This window comes from Notamacropus eugenii, chromosome 5 (genome assembly GCF_028372415.1).
Source record: "Notamacropus eugenii isolate mMacEug1 chromosome 5, mMacEug1.pri_v2, whole genome shotgun sequence".
NCBI lineage: Eukaryota > Metazoa > Chordata > Mammalia > Diprotodontia > Macropodidae > Notamacropus > Notamacropus eugenii.
The window spans coordinates 143,373,087-143,396,261 of NC_092876.1; the positions used below are offsets into that span (position 1 = coordinate 143,373,087).

The 23,175-nt window shown below is 37.7% G+C and overlaps 1 long non-coding RNA gene across 1 annotated transcript; it reads right to left on the reverse strand.

Moving 5' to 3' along the window:
• Nucleotides 1-4,286: 4,286 nt before the first annotated feature.
• Nucleotides 4,287-21,183, reverse strand: LOC140508923 (uncharacterized). The gene is made up of 3 exons (XR_011968532.1): nucleotides 21,095-21,183; nucleotides 11,730-11,812; nucleotides 4,287-5,193 (listed from the first exon to the last, which is right to left on the reverse strand). It is a non-coding gene; the product is annotated as an uncharacterized lncRNA (long non-coding RNA).
• Between the last annotated feature and the right edge of the window lie 1,992 nt (nucleotides 21,184-23,175).

Below are 23,175 nucleotides of genomic sequence, written 5' to 3' on the forward strand. Positions count from 1 at the left end.
TGTTTGAATGAATTCGACTCAAGCCTTCGTTTAGCCAAAGAGAAAAACAAAGTTTATTAAATATCCACCATATTGGGTTGACTCTTAAGAAGCCTCACCATCTGTGACACTTGTATTGACAAACCAGCCTGATTGAAACTGAGTTAGACTGAATTCGAGCTAGACTGAATCTGAGCATCTTTGTGGAAACAGGATGGATCTTATATACAGAAAGATTGTAGGAGATGTCTAGAGGTGGTCTAGTAATCTGAGAGGAGGGGTCTAGGGAGGATCTTGAGGAGGAGTCTAAGGAGGAAGTGACTAGGAAGAGTCTAAGGACTGGGGTGACTAGAGGTCAGAAACAAGAGAATGGGATTTTGATAGGATCAAGGGTGGGAAGTAGCCAGAGATAATCTGGAGCTAACAGACCATGGAGGGTGAGGCTAGGATAAGGATAACAAAAATTTGTGCCAGTGAAAATGGAAGGCTTATGACCTTGGGGGAATGCCAGATCAAGTGGAAGATTCAAGAAGAATTCAAAGAGGTTCCCAGAACCCATACCCTATCAGTCTGGGAGGCACTGCTATCTCTTGGGCTCTTTGGTTCAAGATCCTAAGCTATCTCCATTGGAATTGGAAATGGTAGTAATGATTTTACTTGCTTAACACATGCCTCCACCTGTTTCTCCCTATAATGAATGAAAAACCCTAAAAGACAGAATTTCTGGGTAATTGGTAATCAATTTATTAATTAGACTAGCTGGCAATCAATAAATTGATGGTCAGTGTTTTCTCTTAGTAACCAAAGAACCTGCAGTAGAGACCCTGAGAGCTTTAAATAGCTTTCTGAAAGGGAATGTCTATGAAAAGTGAAAGTCAAATATCCTGATTGGGGATATTTAATGAGGAGGTGGGCTAGAAGTCTTCAACTCCTCCTGCTGAGAACATAGCTTGATCCCAAGACTCAACAGCCTCCAACAATCTGGACAGAGAAATCCATCTCCATCCAGAGCTCTCTGGTTGCCCTTCTCCTTCATGAGCTGCATCATCCTTAACTCTATTGAAGGGGTAAAAGGATGGGGACTCATCCCCAGGGTAAGGACTCTCCCAGATTGGATTCTAAGTGACATCTCCTAGTTGGGTGGAGTCCTACCCAAGATTCCTTGAGGGCTAGGAGCAATGTTATCAATCAACCAGGTCCTTCAGAGACTGACTCTAAGAAAATTTGGGACTTGATGAGGAAATAGGAGAAAAGCCTACATCCCAATGTAATAATTGGTAATTTACATAATAGCGTAATAATAATTCCTCTCATCTCTTGCTGCTTTGGTTTCTTACTTACTGCAGATACGGTAAGAAAGAGCTGGGATGACCACATTACTATCTATCATAGTGGCAGTACTCCTTGGGGATACAAAGGGGATGAGTCAGTGCTCAGGAAATCCTTTGTCTAAGGGATCCCTTAGTGGTCCAGGGTCCTGCACCATTGCAGAGGCATACATGGAAGCATACTTCAGCTGATGAGGTGCTTTTCTGGCCCAGAATTACTCAGAGCTGGTCAATTACTTGAAAACAACAACAATAATTATAACAGCAGCTAGCATTTATATAGCACATGAAGATTTGCGGGAAGCTTTATATAGCACATGAAGATTTGCGGGAAGCTTTATATAGCTTATCTCATTTGATCCTCACAACAACCCTTCAGAGTAATTAACTCTGTACTATTGCTATACCTATTTTACAAATGAGAACACTGTGCTTGACTGAGATTAAGTGACTTACCGAAGGTCACCAGGCTAATGAGTCTTTGAGGTAAAATTCAAGCTCAGTTCTTCCAGACCCTGTCCACCTCACTATCCAATCTCAGTGGGTGCCAGACTGGACCACCCTACCCAACACCCTTTCATCTGGCATTTGCACTTCTGTGACGACTCAGAATGCTATTCTGAGATTCCCCATGAGGTTCATCACATTCATTGCCCTGTGTTAAATTCTCTACGTCTCTGTCCTGTCTTTCTCTTATATGATTCAGTCATGATTACATGGTTGACCACCTCTCCTTCCTAGATACTTTCTCCTCCCTGAGTTTTTGTGACATAATAAACTCCTGGCTTTTTTCCCCCCTGACCTGACTTAATTCTCAGGTTCTATCATTCATGTATCAACCTCTTTGAAAGGGTATAGTCTAGGACTCTATCCTGGGACCTCTTAACTTCTCTTCATTCTTTCTTTATTATCTCATTGTCTCCCATTAATTCAATTTATCACCTCCATGCATATGACTTCCAAGTCTATATATCTCGCCCTAATTTTTCTCCTGAGCTCCAGATCCCCTATCATCAGCTGCATCAAACTCAGTGTATCCAAAAAGGAACTCATTATCTCCATAAAATGTACCCCTTATCCTTACCCTATAACTTCCCTTATTCTTTCAAGTATTCTTCCAGACATTGAGGCCCACAACATTGGAGTCAACCTTGACTCTTCACTCTTCCTCATCCTACATATCTAATCCGTGTCCAAATCCAGTAAATTCTACCTTATATCATTTCTCTTATCCTTTCCATTCTTTCTACATTCATGACCACCTTTCTACTGGAGGCCCTTTGAACCTCTTGCCTGGACAATTGCAAGAGCTGACATATTATTACCTGTGATATTTGCAAAGCACAAGGTTGACTGTCATTGTGCTGCTCAAGAAGTTTCAGTGACTCCCTCTTGCTGATAGAATAAAATAATAAAAATAACTAATATTTATATAGTACTTACTATGTGCCTGGTGCTGTGCTAAGAACTTTACAATTATTACTTCATTTGATCCTCACAATGACCCTAAAAGGTGGGTGCTATTAATATCATCCCCATTTTACAGATGAGAAAACCAAAGCAAGTAGAGGTTAGGTGACTTGTCCAGAGTCACACAGAGAAGTATCTGAGGTTGGATTTGAATTCAGGTCTTCCTGACTCCCAGCCCAGTGTTCTATCCCATAAGCCACCTAGCTGCTCCATCTATTGGCAATTAATTATACATCTTTGCATCTGGCTCCAACCTGTCTTTTCATACTAAAGCTATCACTCTCCCTATACATGCTACATTCAAGTCAAACTAGCATACTTGGTATTAGAAGCACATGAGATTCTCTCTCCTGCTCTACTTCATAGAACCCTAAACTGCCCTTTAAGTCTGACCTCAGGTAGCCTTACCTGATCCCTTGCAGTTGCCTTCCCAGTCAAGAATTATCTTATGATATCTTTGGACACATTTTGCATATACTTTTATGCTTGTGTGCCATTTGCCTTGATAGAATGTTAGCTCTTTGAGAACATAGACTTTCATTTTTATCTTACTTCAAGACTCAGCTCAAATCTTCTGCCCTTATCTCTCTCACCACCCCTCCCCCACCTGCTATTGCCTTCCCTTTGAGATTCTGTCCGATCTATCCTATATATGCTCTGTGCTCCCAGAGGGTGAGGATTGCTTCTGGTTTTGTTGTCTTTGTATCTCCAGCATTTAATATAGTGTCTAGCACACAAAAAAGTGGTTAATAAATGCTTATTGACTGATGGACATTTTCTAGTACCTAGTACGGTACCTAAATCATAATAGGCACTCGGGAAATGCTTATTATGTTGTAGTGGAGGAAGGAATCTGTTTCACATTACCATCAATCGTCCAGGATAGGCAGGCACCAAAAAATAAAAAAATAAACAGAAAGAAAACAAACAAAAACCACTCCTCACTTTGACATAGAATGAGCATCCCTTGACTTGAGCCCCAAAGAAATCTTGGGAATCAGTCAATCAATATTAGGGCAGCTAGGCGGCTCAGGGAATAGACCCTGGGGTCTGGAGTCAGTACAGACCTCAGTTCAAATCCCACCTCAGCTGCTTACTATCTGTGTGACCCTGGACTAGTCACTTAGCCTCTGTTTGCCTCCATTTCCTCATCTGTAAAATGGGGGACAATAATAGCACCTACCTTCCAGGTTTGCTGTGAGGATGCACTTCCTATGAGCCGAGTATCGTGAAAGCACTGGGGATCCAGAGGAAAGGGAAAGTATGATCCTTGTCTACAAGGATCTCACATTCTAATGGGGGAGATAGCACACAAACAACTGTGTACAGACATGATGGAGTAGGAGGGCAATGGCAGTGGGAGGAGACCCTTTGAATCTTCTCAAGTCTGCGTGCCACGTGTGGCAAGGATACTGTTACCCAGAAGCACAAGTATCCTCTGCTATTCAGCCCATGACCACTACTCTGTTCTTAGTGCTATAGAAGGAGTGACTATAGAGTAATGTGATTATTTATACATAGTCTAAGTTTTACAAGTTGATAATTTGAGTCCTTCCAAACTGTCACCTTGGGACTCTGCACAACGACTCCAGGGGCGGTGCTTCAGTCACTTAAAAAATGTGTACTCCTCCTTCTCTTTGGGGCTTTTCCCAGAGCCTGAAGCACATTCTTTTGATTCTCCTCCATGGTGACAAATCTTTGTCCTTTGAGAATGGATATGATTTTTGGAAATGGCAAAGAGTCTGTTGAAGCCAAGTCTTGTGAATAAGGTGATAATACCATTTTGGGTAAAAAACATGAGATGTGACTGTAAAATGAGACTAGTCATCTTGTGCAGCTTATAAATTGGTTCCAAAGGCAATTCCCAAAGACACGTATACTGGGCAAAGGCAGGAGCACTGGAAAATGTTGCCTGACCCAGGTGAAGATTTTAAGGAAAACATCTATTCAGATGTCCAAGTTACATGGCATTCATTAGAAGGTAGTCACTGTAACTTCTGGTCCTACATAAGATATGGAGCAGTTTTCAGTTAGAGATGAAACTAGGTCAAAGTAACCAGTACTTTCTGTCAAGAACTGAAATTAAAAGGATACTGGCAGTATTCGAATTTCTTCAGCTGGCAGAAATACCTGAAGTTAACAATTAGCTAGCAAAAAAATTTGGGAGCTACCAGTTAGTGCTTTTTCTTTTTCTCTCCTTCGCATGAATGTCCTGGGCTCCTAAGTCTTTCACTCAGGTTTCTTCTTTTCTTGTACTATCTTCCTCTCTCTAATCTATTTGTTCCAGATTGGTGTTGTACTGCTTGCTTCAGGCTTTAGAATTTCTAGTTTTAGCTCTTCTGTGAGTGGGTTGTTCAGAAAGACAAACAGAGGCTGTTGATCTCAAAGAAGAAGGTTTAGAAGGAAGTGGAGAAACCTGAAACAAGATAAATGTCCTTCATCTGGGAAATAACTAATCAAATTATATCATATAAGTATAGTGAATTATTATTTCAAAATAAGAAATGGCAAATATAAAGAATACAGGAAGTCTCTCTAGTTCTTGAGTCTTAGGAAGAAAAGAAAACTCAAAATAAAATAGTTTTTCAACCATAAAGGATGAGTTCATATCAGCTGATACTTTCTTGTTCACATAAAGGAAGTAGCCTCTAAATAGGTACAAGAGATCCATCCTGATGCTAGTGACCTGCTCTGTTCACTTACTTTTGTTTTATTGGAACAGGTGATTACTAAGTAAAATACTGTCGTGATCCATAGTTGCTTTTTTTACATTATTGTTTGGCCAAGGGAATTCCTGTCCCAGTGTTAGAATATCATTGCCTTCTGTCTAATCAAGAGGGCTGGCTTGTACATTTCAAGTCTGCCCATCTGAACTTGGATTCAGGCACTCTTGTTTGTTCTAGAGATAATCCCTTAAAAGGCAACAGGTTTGTCTGTCTCTATCTGTGGTCAGTAAGAGGAGACTAGGAATCTGACTCGACCTGGACAGTTGAGAAGAAGCTACCATTAATGGTGAGAAATGAAGGATCCTCACAATATCTTATATTTTGTTTGGTGTTTTATACTTGGCACTGAAACTTCCAAGATGTCAAGGTCCAACCACCTCTTACTGAAAGAATTCCATATTTGACACAGAATAGAAATTACTAGTGGTTCAAAAAGGATTTAGCTTACCATTGACTTCATGATACAAATTTATCACTAGTAAAACCTTTTGTATTCTCTATGCCTCAAAACTTCAGACAAAGGCAGTTAGGAACACTAAACTCCCAAAGCTATGCTTCTCCACTTAAAAAAAAAAGTCTTATCCTGGCTTATCTTTTCTTCTCAAAAAACAGCTTTACAACAGCCAGTAAAATGAACCAGTCTAAGAGATACCAGTGAGAAGTTTTGCTTCTTTCTACTTTTATCTCTTGCCTATAGGTAGCTTCAGAGTAAGAAAGAGGCTGGTCCAATCCTTGGTGATAATGTCATAGCTACTGCTTACCACCCCCACAATTCTGCTACCTTAGTATGGTTCTAACATACAGTCCAACGTCTACCTAACTTCTAAGTATCTACATAATCTGCCACTCTACTCATTCACTCTCATCTCTTATGACTTCTCAATTCAGCTAATAAAAGACAGATTGCAGCAAACTCCTTAGAATCTCATATTTGGAAGGAACCTAAGAAATCATCTAGTTCAGTTCACACCCAAGAAGAATACACTCTAAAACTTTGTCAACAAATGGTCATCCAGACTTTTCTCTAGTAAAGGGGACCCCACAACTTCCTGTGACAGCACATTCTACTTTTCAACAGTGGAATTTTTAGGAAGCTTTTCCTTACCAACTGCTACCTCATCCTGCCCTATGGAAAAAAAGACCCAATCTAATCCCTCACCACGTGATTATAGAGCCCTGAATGTTTGAAGACATCTAGCCTGTGTCCCACTAGGTCTGCTCTGGGCTTTACATTCTAAATTTCCTAAGTCAATCTTATTGCCTATATATTGAGCCTTTTGCCCTCCATTCATTTGGAAATTTTTTTTACTTTATTGATATCTTTCACAAAGGGCAGTACTTAAACAGAACACAAATATGCCATATGTGGTCTGACCTGAGAAAGAAACAGTGGGAACAAAATCTTCCTCACCGCAGATCCTACATGTCTCTCACCATATACCTTACATTTGATCAGATGACTTTCAGAGTTGGTCCATAAATGTATGAGTTAAAGGATCTTTGAAGGCAGGGACCAAGTCTCTTCAGTCTTGTGTTCCATAACTCCCTAACTTCTAGAGGTGGGACAAAAATGATTGCTGGGAAGAGAAAAGGTTGTCTCGATTGCTCAACTGACTTTAAAATGCTAGTAAAAAGAAAGATGTTTTCCTAATAGCAGTAAATCTTTCCATGATTTTCTATAAGCACCTACTTCTTACTTAGGGCTTGGGGATCTTGCCAGAGGCCTTTCCAAGGAGATCACACCCTTCTAGAGAAGTCCATTCCTGAGCTCCCTTTGTTTGACTTTATTTTTCATTTTCAAGTTTAAGCCTTGTGCTCTTGGCAGCAGAGGACTCCTTGAGATGACTAACACATTATAGGCTCATCAGTATTCTAGAATTACGGGTAATGTTACTGGCAATCCACACTGGGGAAAAGGTAACCTCTGGAATTCTTAGTTACCAGTTTGTTGTGTCAACATTCTTGGCTGGAGCTGCCACATATGTAAATCTGATGGCCTCCTCCTCCTCTACTCTACCCCCACTAGCTGCCTGACATGCGACTTTTTCAATTTTAGTTTTTTATTTTTAGGGAAGCCTAAAGGAAGGAGAAAGTGAAATAACTTGCAGGATGATTGCAGATGGCAAATTCTGCTTGTTTCTCACTTTAATCAATCTGTCTTGGGCAGCTCCCAATCAGACTTCCTGGTGTACAGCTGTACTCTGTTGGTAGGCACTGTATGTAGGCATTGCCCATAGTTCCTTTTCTCCTATAATGGTTTTTGCTGCTCTTTATGCAGAACAGGGAATTTTTTAAAAAAGCCACCTTACCTAACCAAAAAACCCCAAACAAACCCCCAAACAAAGCAAAAACTTCTCTTAAGAAATACTCACTACCATTGTCTTCATTTTCAAAAGAGTTACTTCCTGCAAGGGAACAAAAAGTCCCTTAAAACTCATATGAGTAATTAGTATCATTAGTGTTTGTACATTAACAGAATCATATTTCTTAGTCCTCAGTTACAGTAAGTGCTCAAAATGATTCTTAGGGACATACATCTTCAAGCCTTATTTGTCAAGTTATATCAGCTCAACTGGTCATTTGCAGCATAAATATATGGACATTTCTGATGCCCTCTAGGTATGTACTCATGATTCTGAAATTAGTAAAAAAAAAACAAAAAAAAAAACCAAACACATTAAAAACAAGCAAACCAAATGAAGCCCTGGGTAGTGGCATTTGAAACTTAAGGAATGAAGAAGCAAATGAAAATTGCAAAATGAATTTGAAGATCTTTGGCAAAATAGTATGTCGTTATCAACAGATTTGATTATGTTAAACTGGCTACATTTTGGGTGGACAACATCAAAACTGGGGACAGCAAGGATATGAAATCACTCTCTTACCACATGTGACCTTTTTCCCATCTTCCTCATGGTTCCTTTTGTCATAATTTTGTCTTTTGACTGACCAAAATCATCTGTTTTAGTGCCCCACCCATGTCTGTCCCTATTTTTCTTAGTCTAAAGTGCCCTTTCTTCAACCATAATCAATTCCCTGCCCAGCAAAAAGTTCCCATTTCCTCAATGAGAATAATCTCTCTGAGGTGTTGGGAGGAAAGCAATGTGATTAACACTTGCAAATGCCTCAAAAGACATCAGATTTACATTGAAGTATGAAATCTTTGGGTATTTTAGAATAAAATTTGTTAAGCCAAAGGAATCTCTAATTGGTAGAATTTCAACTAGTGAGTCAAGATAAAGAATTTCTTACCAGTAAATGTTAGAGTAGGGTTTTGGGGGTGGTAGTGTTGGAGGGTGGTGGTGGTAGTGGAGCAAGAAGCCTTCATATCCTTTAAATTTTATTCCCCTAGGCAATTACCTATTCTACATATGAATAAGGTTATTAAGGTCTAAGTAAGTTGTGTGAATTCTTTTTTTTAATGAATTCTTTTTTGGGGAGGTCATTCTACTTAATAGATGGTATTCTATCTTAGTTTTCTATTCACATTTGGATATTTATGAGGACAAGGTCATCCATAGAAGAAGGGTGATTCCTTGACTTGAGAACTGTGGGGTAGAAAATTGCCCCTGGATGCTCTAGACCAGTGACTTCCTCGCTCACAAAGTAAGTTGCATGGGACAAACAGTTGAGTTCAAAATCCAAAGTGAGATGAAATTTACACCAGAGATCTCATTCCATTATCTTCCCCCTCAAACCTATCTCTCCTCCAAAGTTCCCAATTTCTGTCAAGGACACCTCTATACTCCCAGACGCCCAAGTTCATAAGTTTGGCTTCAATCTCCCTCTTAGTTAGTCCACATCTCCAGTCAATTGCCATCTCTTTCTACCTCCTCAGCAACTCTCCATTCTGTCCCTTTTCCCTCACTCACACACTCTGGGTCATATGCCCTCATCACCTCTTGCCATGACAATTACAATAGTCTCCAAATTGAACTCCTTGACTCCAGTCTCTCCGTATTGCAATATTCATCCTTCACACAACCGCCAACATTATTTTCCTAAAGCACAGTTCTGACCTCATCAGTCCCCTATTAAATAAACTCTAATCACTCCCTACTGACTATAGGACAAAATATAAACTGCTCTGTTTGACATTTTAAACCCTTCATAGCTTGATTCCTCCCTTTCCAGCCTTATAATATTTAATGTCCCTTTACATATTCTGTAGTTCAGCCAAACTGACCTTGCTATTTCTCACACACCCAGAAAAATCCAACTAAAATATTCAAATGTTAATAGAAAATTAAGACAAGATGCCATCTATTAAGTAGAGTGACAAAAAAAGAGAATTAATTAAGCAGAATCACATAAAATTCACCACCTTGGCTAACTACATTGATCAAATTACCTAAATAACTGTTAAACAATTATTATTTGCAAGTCTGTCTCATCCTAGGACACACACATACACACACACACACAGAGGAGTTGTTAAAAAATAATGAAATATATTTAATCACATTGCTATACTAAGAAAAGCAACTTATTAACATTTAGTGAAAACAAAAATATTTCTGTACTGTTAGTAAATAAAACTAAAGCATTGAAATATAGTTTATTTCATTTTATTGCATCCATTTTAATTTTTTGTGTATATTTTATAATATATAGTTTATTAATATAGTTAGTACATGTATGTAATTTGTAAGTAAATAAATATACTTGTACTTAGAGTGCGTGCTCAATTCTTTTTCTATTAGGGGTATGACAGAAAAAAGTTTGGAGATCAATGCTGTAGTCAATTAGAATTCCCCCATTCTACTGGGTTGTATAAAACAAAAAAACCCAAGGACCCTGTGTTCCAGGGAGCTAATACCATTAGAATTTTCTCTAAGGAACTTGATTTAATGGTGTGAAGGAAACTCTTCCACTTCCTGGAAGGGATTTGTACTCTGGAAGGTGATTCTTCCATGACGAATCTCAGATTCTGCCTTTAGAAAGTGAATCTTAAGGATTCAATTCAAATCAGTTCAATTCAAACAAATCTTTCTTAAGGTCAATAAGAGCCAAGATTAGGAAAGAGAAGAAATTACTTAGAGCTTAACATGCAGAGAAAAATACTTGTATTTATACATACATATATATGCATATGTTTGTATGTGTATCTATGTATAACCTATATACAGCCATATGTGTGTGTCTAAGGATATTTTTAATACCAATTTTTAAGACATATATTTTAATGCCAGAAAATTCTGCTCTCCATGGCATATCAAGTCTTCTGCATTTGAGCCTTCCTGTTGTGGACAGTAAACATTTTTTTAATTAGATGAGGATGGGATGGCAAATTTCAAGCATTTCTAGGTTCTGTAAATGCCAACTTGGCATCAGAATTCTAGTTTGGGTACAGCACGGTGCTAAGTGCTAGAAGACTCACTCAAATAGAAGTGGCATTCCTCACTTGTGCCTGTCTATCCTGTACAACGCTAGTCAATACCCTTCCGTAAGTTCAACAAAAAAAGACCCACCTGACTGGACAGGTGCCTTCCTTACTTTCTCTTGATAATGGGAGTACAGTTATCCCTTCCACATCTCAACTTACTTCATTGTAGTTTTGATATATCATGGGATGGCATAAGACATCAAATGGGAATTTTGGGGGGAGTTTTGTGGAAGCCACAGACATCATATGAAGGCCAACAGATGACATGCTAAGGCCAACAGACAACATAGAACCCATGCCCAAATACTCAAATGCAAATTTTACAATAAGGTACTGTAAACACTCAATAACAGAAAAAGAAAAAGATTCAGACTTTTTTTCTGGTAAGAAGGGAGGGCCAAAACATTTTATGTGGGTTTCCAGATCCTGGGGCTACTGCACCCCTAACCCCCATGATATAGAGGAGATAACTATACCATTAGAGAGCATTGGATGTCTATAAGTAATTCTTTTTTACTCATATATTTCTTTGATGACATCCTTTACTCCCCTTCATGGTAACACCTGTAATGCCTCCCTTCCCACACTACCTTATATTTAATGACTTTATATTTATTTTGTGCTGATTCTCTTCATATTTATTCTGTATATTCTCATATATGAGTTTGTGGTCATCACTCTCAGAATATAAATAGGCAAGTAAGTAAGAAATAGGGGGAAGATCTTGCATTTTTTACATGTATATCCCAGAACCTAGCAGAGCTCCTGGTATGTAGCAGGTTTTTAATATGTACTTGTTTATCCATTAATTGGAAAGCATTATGGCTTTCTGGTACCTACCAAACATCTTTGGGGTTTTTTCTGAGTGATATTAATTTTCAATTCCTCGGTGACTGTAATGATCCATGGCTCACATGATAACACTGAAAGAATATTGGTATTTATTTCAGTACTTTGGATTTAAGGAGAAACTTGTAGTCATTAAACATTTTTTTTAATTTCTCAAAGGTTATTTAACCTTCTTTCCTCCTCCTGCTCAATTCTGGACCCAACTCATTGTCCATTTAAGTGTCTGTTCAAGAGATGCTTGTCTATTATCTATCTATCTATCATATGCATACGTATACATACATATACATTATATACATATACATATAATTTGGACAAGTCACTCAAATAGATATGTAAGTACATATGTGCATCTCTCTATAGATATCTATATCTCTTTGATAGACACTCAGCTACATGTATGAATAAATATATATGTGCATATCCATACTGATGGATGAGCTCTATAGATTGTATATCCAACTTTATATCATAATTTAGACAAGCATTCTTCACCCACTTGGTTCTTCTTGGCTGAGTGGTTAGAGAAAAATTTTTTTAAATGATTACAGATCTTATCCAGAAGGCTCTGCAATTGTCTCAGTCTGAAAGTACATCATTATCATAAAAAAAGATTCAGTACAGATCATAAATTCCAAGGTGAACAGGGAATCCTTATAGGTGGTAAAATCCTCTAGATGCTTTTGATGGTGGATTTTATTGTATTGTTTTCTAGGGGATATATGAACAGAAATAAGGCATAGACCCTGCCCTAATGGAGTTTACAATCTAGGAGAGGAATGCAGCATGCACAAATAAGTAATACCAGACAGTATTGGAATAATGTTTAAGAAAATTAAGTGCAAGATCTTACATAAACACTTCTATTGAGGAAAGATGATTTGCAACTTGAAGTATCAAAGGCTTTGTGGAGGAGGTGACATTTAAGTTAGGTAGGTCTTGAATGATTCTCTCATTCATTGATTCAAGACATATTTATTAAACCTCTAGAGAATTACATGCAAAATACCTCAATACACATCAAGGAAAACCCCCACATTAAATTGTGAGCCCCTTGAGGGCAGGGCTTCTCTTTTGCCTTTATTTTGTATCTCCAGGCTTGGTCCAATGCCTGGCACATCATAGAACCTAAATAAGAACTTATTAACTGAAAGAGAAGCAAAGTTTAGATAAGAGACCCTTGCTCTCCAAAAATATATGGATAATATAATGACAGTCAAGGGTTTAGCCAATTAAGCAATGGAATGAGGAAAGCCTGATGATAGACTGACTGGTTTAGAAAACCAAGATGGTATATAACAAAGTGGGACCTTCAGTGGCATGGGTACTGATGATGAGGAGCCTTGTGGCATAATGGATATCATGCTAAGCATGGTGTCAGAAAACATGGGCTTAAATCTTACCTTTGAGAGTAACTAGCTTTATGACTCTGGGCAAGTCACTTAACCTTGTTTCCTCATCTGTCAGATGAGGAATGTGTAATTAAACCGGTAGTACCTACCTCTCAGGGTAGTGTGAGGATACAATGGGCAAATGCATGCAAAGTATATGGCAAATCTTCATGCACATATGATTGTTGGGCTTTATTATTACTAACTCTGCTTAAAGAATATACAATTCAAAGCATGTTATATTAAGGAGGCCAGGGTAGACAGGACAGGAGGAATGATGCTCTTGAACTCTTCACATTGAGATTCCAACAGGAGGAATATATTTACAAGGAGACTACACCAATACAGAATTAATAGAGTCCAAGGTGGCCAGAAGCTAGCTTGAGTCACTGATTATTGCGAGACAGCTGGGCTGTACAGAGGACGGCAAGCAGGGTCTAGAATCAAGATGACCTGAGTTCAAATCTAGACCTAGACACTCACCGTGTGATCCTGGGAAATTCACTTAATTTCTGTTTGTCTCATTTTCTTCTTCTGTAAAATGGTAATAATAAAATAACAGCACTTACATTGCAGAGCTCTTGTGAGGAACCAATGAGATATTTAAAAAGTGCTTAATACAATTCCCAGAATTTAGTAGGTACTTATAGAGGCTTATTCTCTTCATTGATACCCTGGTATGGCATGATTGTTGCCAGAATAAGGTAGGAACCCTCTCCCTCCACACTGCCACCCTAGCTGGAGTCTGTACTAAGCATGTGCAGAACTATGCTAATGTAGATAAATAACACAAATGAGACCAAGATCATAGCATCATTCTTGAATAATTTCCTAATCCTAATCTACATTGTCCCCCTCCCACCACTGAACTCTTTCTTCTACCAGGAGTGGGGAACCTGCAGCTTGGAGACCACAAGTGGTCTTCTAGGTCCTCAGGAGCAGCCTTTTGACTGAGTCCAAGTTTTACAGAACAACTCCTGTTATTAAGGGGATTTGTTCTGTGAAATCTGGATTCTGTCAGAGGACTGCACTTGAGGACCAAGAAACCCACATGTAGCCTTGAGGTTTCAGGTTCCCCACCTCTGTATCCTGTTAAATACAAGCAGTTTAGCAAACCAACCAACAAAATGGCTTTATATGACAGCATGTGCAATAGTCCCCATTTGTAGTTTTCCATTTAGCTACTAAGGAAAGGAAAGTTTCATCATCTGTTCTCTGGAGCCAAGATTGACCATTGCTTTTAAAATGAGTAGAGCCTCCTTTTCATGTGATTCTTATTTACATTATACTAGTCACTGTGCATAACATTAGCCTAGGAGGTACCTTCTTCATCCTGCATCAGTTCATACAATTCTTCCTATGTCTGAATTCCTCTCATTTTTCATTATAATAATATCTTGCTATATTCATAAAGCACAAGCAGTTTCACCATTCCCTAATCTGTAGTCACCCGTTATTAATTTTTTTATTTTCCACCTTGCTTGAGAAGTTATGTTGTAAGGATGATGTCGGAGTAGTTAATACTGATACAAGTAGTATCAGTATTAGCTTATGGGTCAATGCTCTCCAGATGTGTCTTATGCGAAGAGAAGAATTATAGACATATTATAGAATTATAATTATAATTCATTTAAAAAACAGGTAGTATAGTGATACAGAAAGACAGGTAAATACTTATACACCATTGGTATAGCTATGAATGGGTCTACCCATTCTGAAAAGCAATTTGAATTTATGCCTTTTAAAAAAGTGGCTAAAATGTCCACACTCTTTGATCTAGAGATTCCATTACTAGACATATACTCTGAAGAGTTCAAAGATGGAAATTAAGTCCCATACACACTAAAGCAATCATTGCAGGAATCTTTGGAGTAGCAAACACCTCCAAACAAAGTAGATGCCCTTTCATAAACCACACACTAACTCCAGTATAGTATCATGGAAAATGTATATGCTTTAGAATAAAAGAATATAGGTTCAAATACTGTCTCTGTCACTTACTGCCTTTCTTAGTTTCTGTTTCCTCATCTGTAAAATTGTGGTGGTGGTGGGGTGGCCATGACAAACTCTAAAGCCCCTTCTAGCTCCAAATCTATGATACTATACTTGGGAAATGGCTAAACAAATTGTTTTACACTAATATATTGGAATATTACTGCCCCATAAAAATGAATATGGAAAAATTAAGAAAAGCATTGGAAGACTTATATGAACATTTGAGGATTAAAGTAAGCAGAGTTAGGGGAACAATATGCAGATCAATATATACGTAGTAGAAGGAGAGGAGAAGGAAGGAAGGACATAAAGAAGGAAGGAAAGGAGGGAGGGAGAGAGGGAAAGAAGAAAGAAAGGAAGACTTTTTGTGACCTAGCTTGGAGAAGACTTTGTCCTCCAGGGAGAAGACTTAAGAAAATGTTCCTCCTTTTCTTCTTTTCAGGGATGGGAGACTATGAATGTGTAACATAATGTAATGCCATATGCAGTGGATATATTGATTGCCTTTGTTGAATTTTATTTTTTTCCTCTCTCTGTTTTTTATGATAAAATAGCATGATTTGGTTGAGACATCTAGGTGGTTCAGTAGACAGAGTACTGGGCCTGGAGTCAGGAAGATCTAAGTTCAAATTTAGCCTAAGATACTGACTAGTTGTTGGACTCTGGGCAAGTCCCTTGGTTTCTATTTGCCTTAGTCCCCTGGAGAAGAAAATGAAACTCATTCCAGTATCCTCGCCAATGAAACACCACAGACAGCATGGTCCATGACATCATGAAGTGTTGGACTCAACTGAATTACTGAACAGCAAAAACATAAAAATCAAAACTATATAGAATAGAGGAAGAGATAGATATTAAAATGATAGCAACATTAAAACAAAATATTTCTACCTAAAAAGGCATAAAGTGATTTGTAGCAATGGTCTCCAATTCCCTTGACTACATACACTACAAATATTTTCTTTCAGTCAGCATCCTCAATATATATAGATTTATCAATTAATTTTACATATGTCTGTATTAATACATTACACAAAATTTCAAAGATAAAATAAAGATTTAAAACTTTTTTATTTAATAGCACAAGAAACTGCTCTAAATATCAATGACTAATAGCTTTTTGTGAGAACAATGTAATTGAGTATCTATCTGTCTATCTATCTATCTATCTATCTTTCTATCTATCTATCTATCTATCTATCTATCTATCTATCTATCTACTTATCTATCTATATCTTGGTGTGATAATGTGATTTGAACACTTGCTTCTAAATTTGGTGTTTTTCACTACTCACTTTTAATGATTATCATAGCTGAGAAAGAATCTTCATGAAGACACATGTAATTAAGTGGAGGTTTATCACTGACTATGCCAGCTAAATCAGAGTACTCAACTTTTCAATCCCATCCAACCATTATACAAGGCTCTTGTTGAAATTCAGCTAGTAAATCCCCATCTTTCCTGATGTCAGTTGTTCTTGCAAACTAATTTGGTGTTGCATTTTTATATTTTTAATAAGTAGGCTCAAACCCTACTAAAATACTAAAACCTTTTTTGGAAAGGTTCAACAATTCTTTTTCAAAGCTTTCAATTATGTAGATACAGGTTTTTATAGGGGACTACATCCATCATTTTCAGTGACAAAAGTTTAATTTTTAAATGTTTTACAGTAGCAATCACTTCATTAGCTAACATTTCAAGTCATAACATATGTTTAGGGTAAGGTTCATAGTTTACAGTAGTGGATGCAAATCTATATTTCAATTTCCTCAATAATCTTTATTTTCGAGGCTGAACTTTTTGTCAGATTGAATGAGTATCATTGTTTTATCTTATAATATGGCTGACAAAGAGCTCATACTAGAAGTAGGAAAAGTGTTAACTGCATTTTCTCATTTACTTGTGCTTGCATTGTCAGAATCCTGTTCAGAGAAGGAGTATTTTTTCCAGGCATCTTTCTAAACTTCTTGTCCATTTTCTGAGGGTTAGTTTAGTTAAAAGCAGCTAGATGGCACAGTGGATAAAGTGGATAAAGTGCTGGGCTGGAGTTGTGAGGATTAAATGAGATAGTAATTGTAAAGCACTTAACACAGTATCTGGTATATCCATGGGTGGGGAACCTCCAGTGTCGAGGCCACATAGGACCCTCTAGGTCCTCAAGTGTGGCCCTTTGACTGATTTTTTTAAAAAGAGTAATTATTTTTAACTTAAAACATTCACTTCCATAAGATTTTGAGTTCTAAATTTTCTCCCCCTCTCTTCCTTTGCCCTCCCCAAGACGGTGTGCATTCTGATGTAGGCTCTACATATACATTCATATTGCACATATATCCACATTAGTTATATTGTAAAGAAGAATTACAACTAAAGGGAAAAATCACAAGAAATAAGAAACAAAAATAAAGAGAGGGAGAGCAAATAGTATGCTTCGATCTGCATTTAGACTCCATGGTTCTTTTCTGAATGTGGATTGCATTTTCCATCATATCCTTGCATTGCCTAGAGTTAACTCTATCAAAGTTAGTCATCACACAATGTTACTATTATTATGTATAATATTCTCCTGGTTCTGCTCACTTCATTCAGCATCATTTCATGTAAGTCTTTCCAGATTTTTCTGGAAACTTCACAAAGTTTGGATTCAGTAAAAAGGGTTTCACTTGAGGACCTAGAGGACCACCTGTAGCCTTCCCCACCCCAGTAGATCCTTGATGAATACTTGTTTTTTTCCATCCTAAGATTACGTTAGCTTTTTTGATGACATGTCACACTATTGACCCATATCAAGCTTGCCAAGCACTAATGCTCCTAGATCCCTTTCTTATCCTAATTGTTTTCTAGCTATACCTCCTCCATACTTTATTAAGTAGGTAATTTAAAAAAAAATAACTCATGTTCTTTACATTTATACCTATTATAGTTAATCTCTTTAAATGTACCCCTCTGTTCTAGCCTGCAATGGACTTTTTATGTGCTAATTTTGTCATATAATATATTAGTTTTTCCTTCTAGTTTTGCAAAATCTACAAACCTCATCCAAGTCATTGATAAAAATTTGAACAGATCATGGCCAAGAACAGAGCCTTACTTCACCCTAGTAGAGGCCTCCCTCCAGATTTACATCTCTCTATGATTCATTGTTGTTTTGGCATTGTTATTCAACCACTTCCCTGTGGTTTATTCCCTACTCAAATTTCTTCTCATTGAGCTCATAGGTCTCTCCTTCTAGTCCAAAAGGATGTCATGTGGCTTTGACAAATGCCTTACTGAAATCCAGGTAAACAACAACTATGGCTTTCCTTGATCTGATAATCTACTTACCCAGTCTGGAAACTTAGTCAGACATAACCTGTTCTAGCTGAACCTCTGTTGACTCAGTGATCACATTCTATTAACAGAGGTAGAGTTTCCAGGAATAATGGAACTGAATTTGACCTTTAGACACTTACTTGCTGTGAGACCCTGGGCAAGTCACTTAATCTCCCTGTGTCTCAGTTTCCTTAGCTATAATAGAACCCATTTCACAGGATTGTTGTGAGGATCAAATAAGATAATGGGCAAAGTACTTTGCATCCTTAAATGCTGTTGATGTTATATTTCTGTTGGATTCTGTCCTGGTGTATTCAGACTCTATCTGGAATATTATCCTCCATTCTAACCCCACTATTTTAGGAAGAATATTTATAAGCTGGAGAATATCCCAAGAAGTGTAAGCAGAATGGTGACAAGTTATAAGATCATGTCATATGAATAACTTTTCAAGGAACTGGGGCTATTTAATCTAAAGAAAAGACTCAGAGGTATCTTCAATAGCTATCTTCAAAGGCTTGAAAGACAGTGATATGAAAGTGGGGTTAGATATTGTCTTTAGCCCTACAAGGCAGAATTATTAGCAACAAGAAGAAGTTACAAAAAAAAATTTAATAGGTAATTTTCTTAATAGGTAGAGCTATTCAAAGGTGAAACGAACAGTCCCAGGAGGCAATGGGTTCCTTTTTAGTGGATGTCTTTGAGCAAAGTCTCAAAGGATCGTTTGGCAGTGTGGAAGGGATTCTCCTATGGATCAGACCAGGAGGCTATTCAGTCCCTTTCCATCTCTGCTGTACATACTAGGCCTTTCAACCTCCAAATGCTCAGGTTCCAGACAAAATGGGTCAAGAATGTCAACAATTCAAAGATTATGATTTTTACCATGTGGTAACTCTCATCACTGAAGCAGATTAGAACTTCTCTACAGTTTAAAGTGCTAGGGAGTTGCCTGAGACTTCCATAAATGAAATTCAACAACTTGAGGATTATGTGAAAATGAGTTTTTAAAATTTCTCCAAGAACCACAATCAAGTTCATTGATCTATAGTTTCAGTTTAAAGAATAAACCTTCCTCCCCTTTTGGACAATGCAGAAAAGATAAGCTCTCCTCCTGTTCTACAGCATCTCTCCTATTCCCTAAAGGTGAGGGAGTAGGTCCCCTTCTACTGAATTTAATGACAAATCTCCCAGGCATCTTGATTGAATCAATCAATTAAAAAAAAAAGTAAATTAGGTATTTATTATGCTATGTTGTAGAAATGTTTGTTTTATTTCATAAATTAAAAATAAAATGAATAAAAATTTAAAAAGTAACCTAGGTGTGAAAAACCCATAATCGATCTGAAAGGATCATATGGGAACTAGGTCATTGCATAAAGTAGTTGATGACATACAGGATACAGATCATGCTTAGCTGCAGAGAAAAAAAGTCACATCCTATGGGTCTACAGGTACCACGTCAAAATAGTCTGGGAGTTTGACTGTTTTAGATAATTGTGAGGAGGTTGAATCTGTTGGTAAGGGGCTTTTGAGAGAGAATTGCCTTTGGGGAAATAAAAAGAGTTTTCTCTCAGTGTTTTTTTTTCCCCTTCCTGAAACCTGAGATTATCCAGTTCAAAAGATCCATCTGAGTTGAGTTCTCCACCAGCCACCAGAGAGTAGCTGCCAGAGTTTTAATGGCCAAGGAGTGATAAAGAAAGTGCCTGTTGACAAGTATCAAAAGGCAGTCACTCAAAGATGGTGACAACTTCTGAGAGTGAGAGCCTTCATGTTGAAAGAAGTACAGAATATGAACTCTAGAAAGACACCAATCCTCAAAACCTAGCAAAGAGCTACACCTATGGAGAATTTTATGAGGACTTAACATGGAAAAAAAAGACTCCTTGGTCACATGTGTTCTCTACATATGTGCTCTACTTCCATTGTACTTAAAGGTTGAGCCATTTTCCACAGTGATCTTGAGTGAGCAAGTGAAGAATGGGTCCTTGATTTGGGGGCATTGTTTTTCTAACAACTAAACTTGCTCTACCTACGTAGTAATAATCTTTCCTAAGAGTTAATTGAGGCTACTGGCTGAAATTTCAAAATCTGTAGGTGGGGGCTTATGAGTGACAGTACAAGAAACCACAATCCCTCAGGGTTAGCCTGAGAACTCAGAGAACGTGCAGTTATATGCTCTCTGGAGACCATGCCCAACCATGGAAATAGGAATTGAGGTATTTTCCCAGAGAGGGAAACTACATACATTTTTTGAAAATATACTGGTATAATCCTTCCAGGTCTGGTGACGTAAATTCATTAAGAAAAGCAGGCTCACTCTCAGTAATGACTCACTTTTCTTGAGTTTCAATTCCCTATTAATCATTTCTGTTCTGTCCTTTTCAATCTAAAGATTATTCTCCTTGATGGAGACAATAGAAATAAAGTAGGAGTTGAATAGTTCTGTATTCTCCTGGTCACTTTTAATTGTTATTCCATCTTCCATGAAGGGCAGTCTCATCCTCTTTTTGATCATTCTCATAGAGATTTTTTTAAAATTAAGATTCTTTTTGTTTATTCTTTACATTTGTTGTAAGTAAGCTCAGGTAATTCTGGGTTTTCAAATTCCTGGCATTATTAATAGATGATCATAATACTTTTTAATATTCTTTCTCAGTTACCTGTCTTTCTTTATATCTTCTATGCACAGCCATGGGGTCATCACCAGTTGTTCTGACCTTTGTCTTGCCGCTGGACGTTGACATCTCTGTATGGGAGAATGAGACTGATGACTTTGCACCGCTCTGCTTCACTTGTATCCGATTCACAAGTAAGTCAAGACATCACACCAATGTGATGTCATTGGTCCTCTTTATGAAAGATGAACAACAATATAGGTAGATACAGATACACACACATACATAGTGTGTGTATACGTGTGTTACGTATGTCTTTTGTATTTGCATATACTTAGATAAGGACTGAACTTGTGATAGTTTCATTAATATGGGCAACTTCTAGGTGAGGAAATTCCCTCTACAAATGCAGATTGGCACTTCTTCTGCAACTGAGGGTCTGAGAGAGTTGAATAGCACACTAAGTGCTTAATTTATTTGTTTAGGGTCACATAGTCAATATATGTTAGAGAAAAATCTTGAATCTTGGCCTTTCTGATTTTAAGGTCTTCTCTTTCCCTCTCCCCTCCCCCATACACATGTATGTGTGTATATAATGTATGTGTGTATGATATATACACATACATGTATATACACATATATGTGTGTGCACTCACACACACAGAGCTATTCCTTTCACATTGTGGAGGTTAGGGGCATAGTGCCCAAGCAATCTGGAAAATCTACAAAACATTTTTTGGCCCTTCTTTTGTGTCAGAGAAGAAGTTTGATTTTTTCTTTTTCTTTTATGGGGTGTTTACAGTACCTTATTGTAAAATTTGGATTTATATTCTATAACACTATACATATATTTTATGCATTTCTAAGTTTCTAAACATTTTCTGTGTCATCTGCTGGTCTTCACATGTCATCTGTGGACTCTGCAAAACTTCCCAAAAATTACCATTTGATTTCTTATGCTAACCCATGATATATTGAAAGCACAATGGAGAAAGTCACAACGTGAAAGGAAAATTGTATGTATATATACATACATATACATATACATACATATATACATATGCATGCATACACACTATATGTATGTGTGCTTAAAAATAAAACCTGAATTGGTCAACAAGTTCCCTGTGTGGCCACACAGGTCTCTTTAGACCATTTCCCCCCTTTCTTCCTCGATGAGTTCATTTCTGTTTTAGCCTTGGAATTTCATTTTTGAGAATTTCCTTTCTCTCTTGGGCAGCCTAGCCTTGTTCGATTCTAGACCACATTACCTTCACTGTCATTTGTCTTAATTCACTGAAATCTGTTCTCCTTATAATATAGAATATGTGTCACATTTGCTTGGCTTTTCATTTCTTATTTGTGAAATAGTCTAAGCTGGCGACGTTGTTACCTCCCAAGATTCATGTTCTATTCCAGTGTTCCATTCCCCCTCAGCAGTTAGAATCAAGTTGGACACTATAATCCCTCTCAATACTTCCTTCACCTACACATGATGTAACACAAGATTGCTCAAGGGAGGCTCAGCCCCAGGAGAACATGTGTTTGGTGTACTGTTCTTGAATGGCACTGGAAGAATACATCTTATTCAAAAGGAAAAGATTGGATATTTTAAAAGTGTTAGTGTAGTGTTTTAGATATCAAAAACATATATTCCTGTGTAGAAACCTATAGATCCATAGTGGAGAGAATTTGAGTAAGAACCAATGGAGGGAGAAACAGAAGCAACATTGTTATAAGAACATGTTATGGACATGTGAGGGCAGTTAGGAGGTGCAGTAGATAGAGTGCAGGTGCCGGAGTCAGAAAGACCTGAGTTCAAATCTAGCCTCAGACACTTACTAGCTGTGTGACCCTGGGCAAGTCACTTAACCCTGTTTGCCTCAGTTTCCTCATCTGGAAAAGGCAATGGCTAATCCCTCTAGTATCTTTTCCAAGAAAACCCCCCAAAAGGCCATGAAAAGTCATGTTTTTCACTACTGAAAAACAACTGAACATAGACATCCTGGACAGAAGGAAATTCATGAAGAGTTCTAGAAGCAGCTCCTAAGCATGGTATGAAGACCAGATGTAGCACTGATAAAGGACCGATTATTTGCAAGAGTTTCTAAAGGCAGAACAGCCTA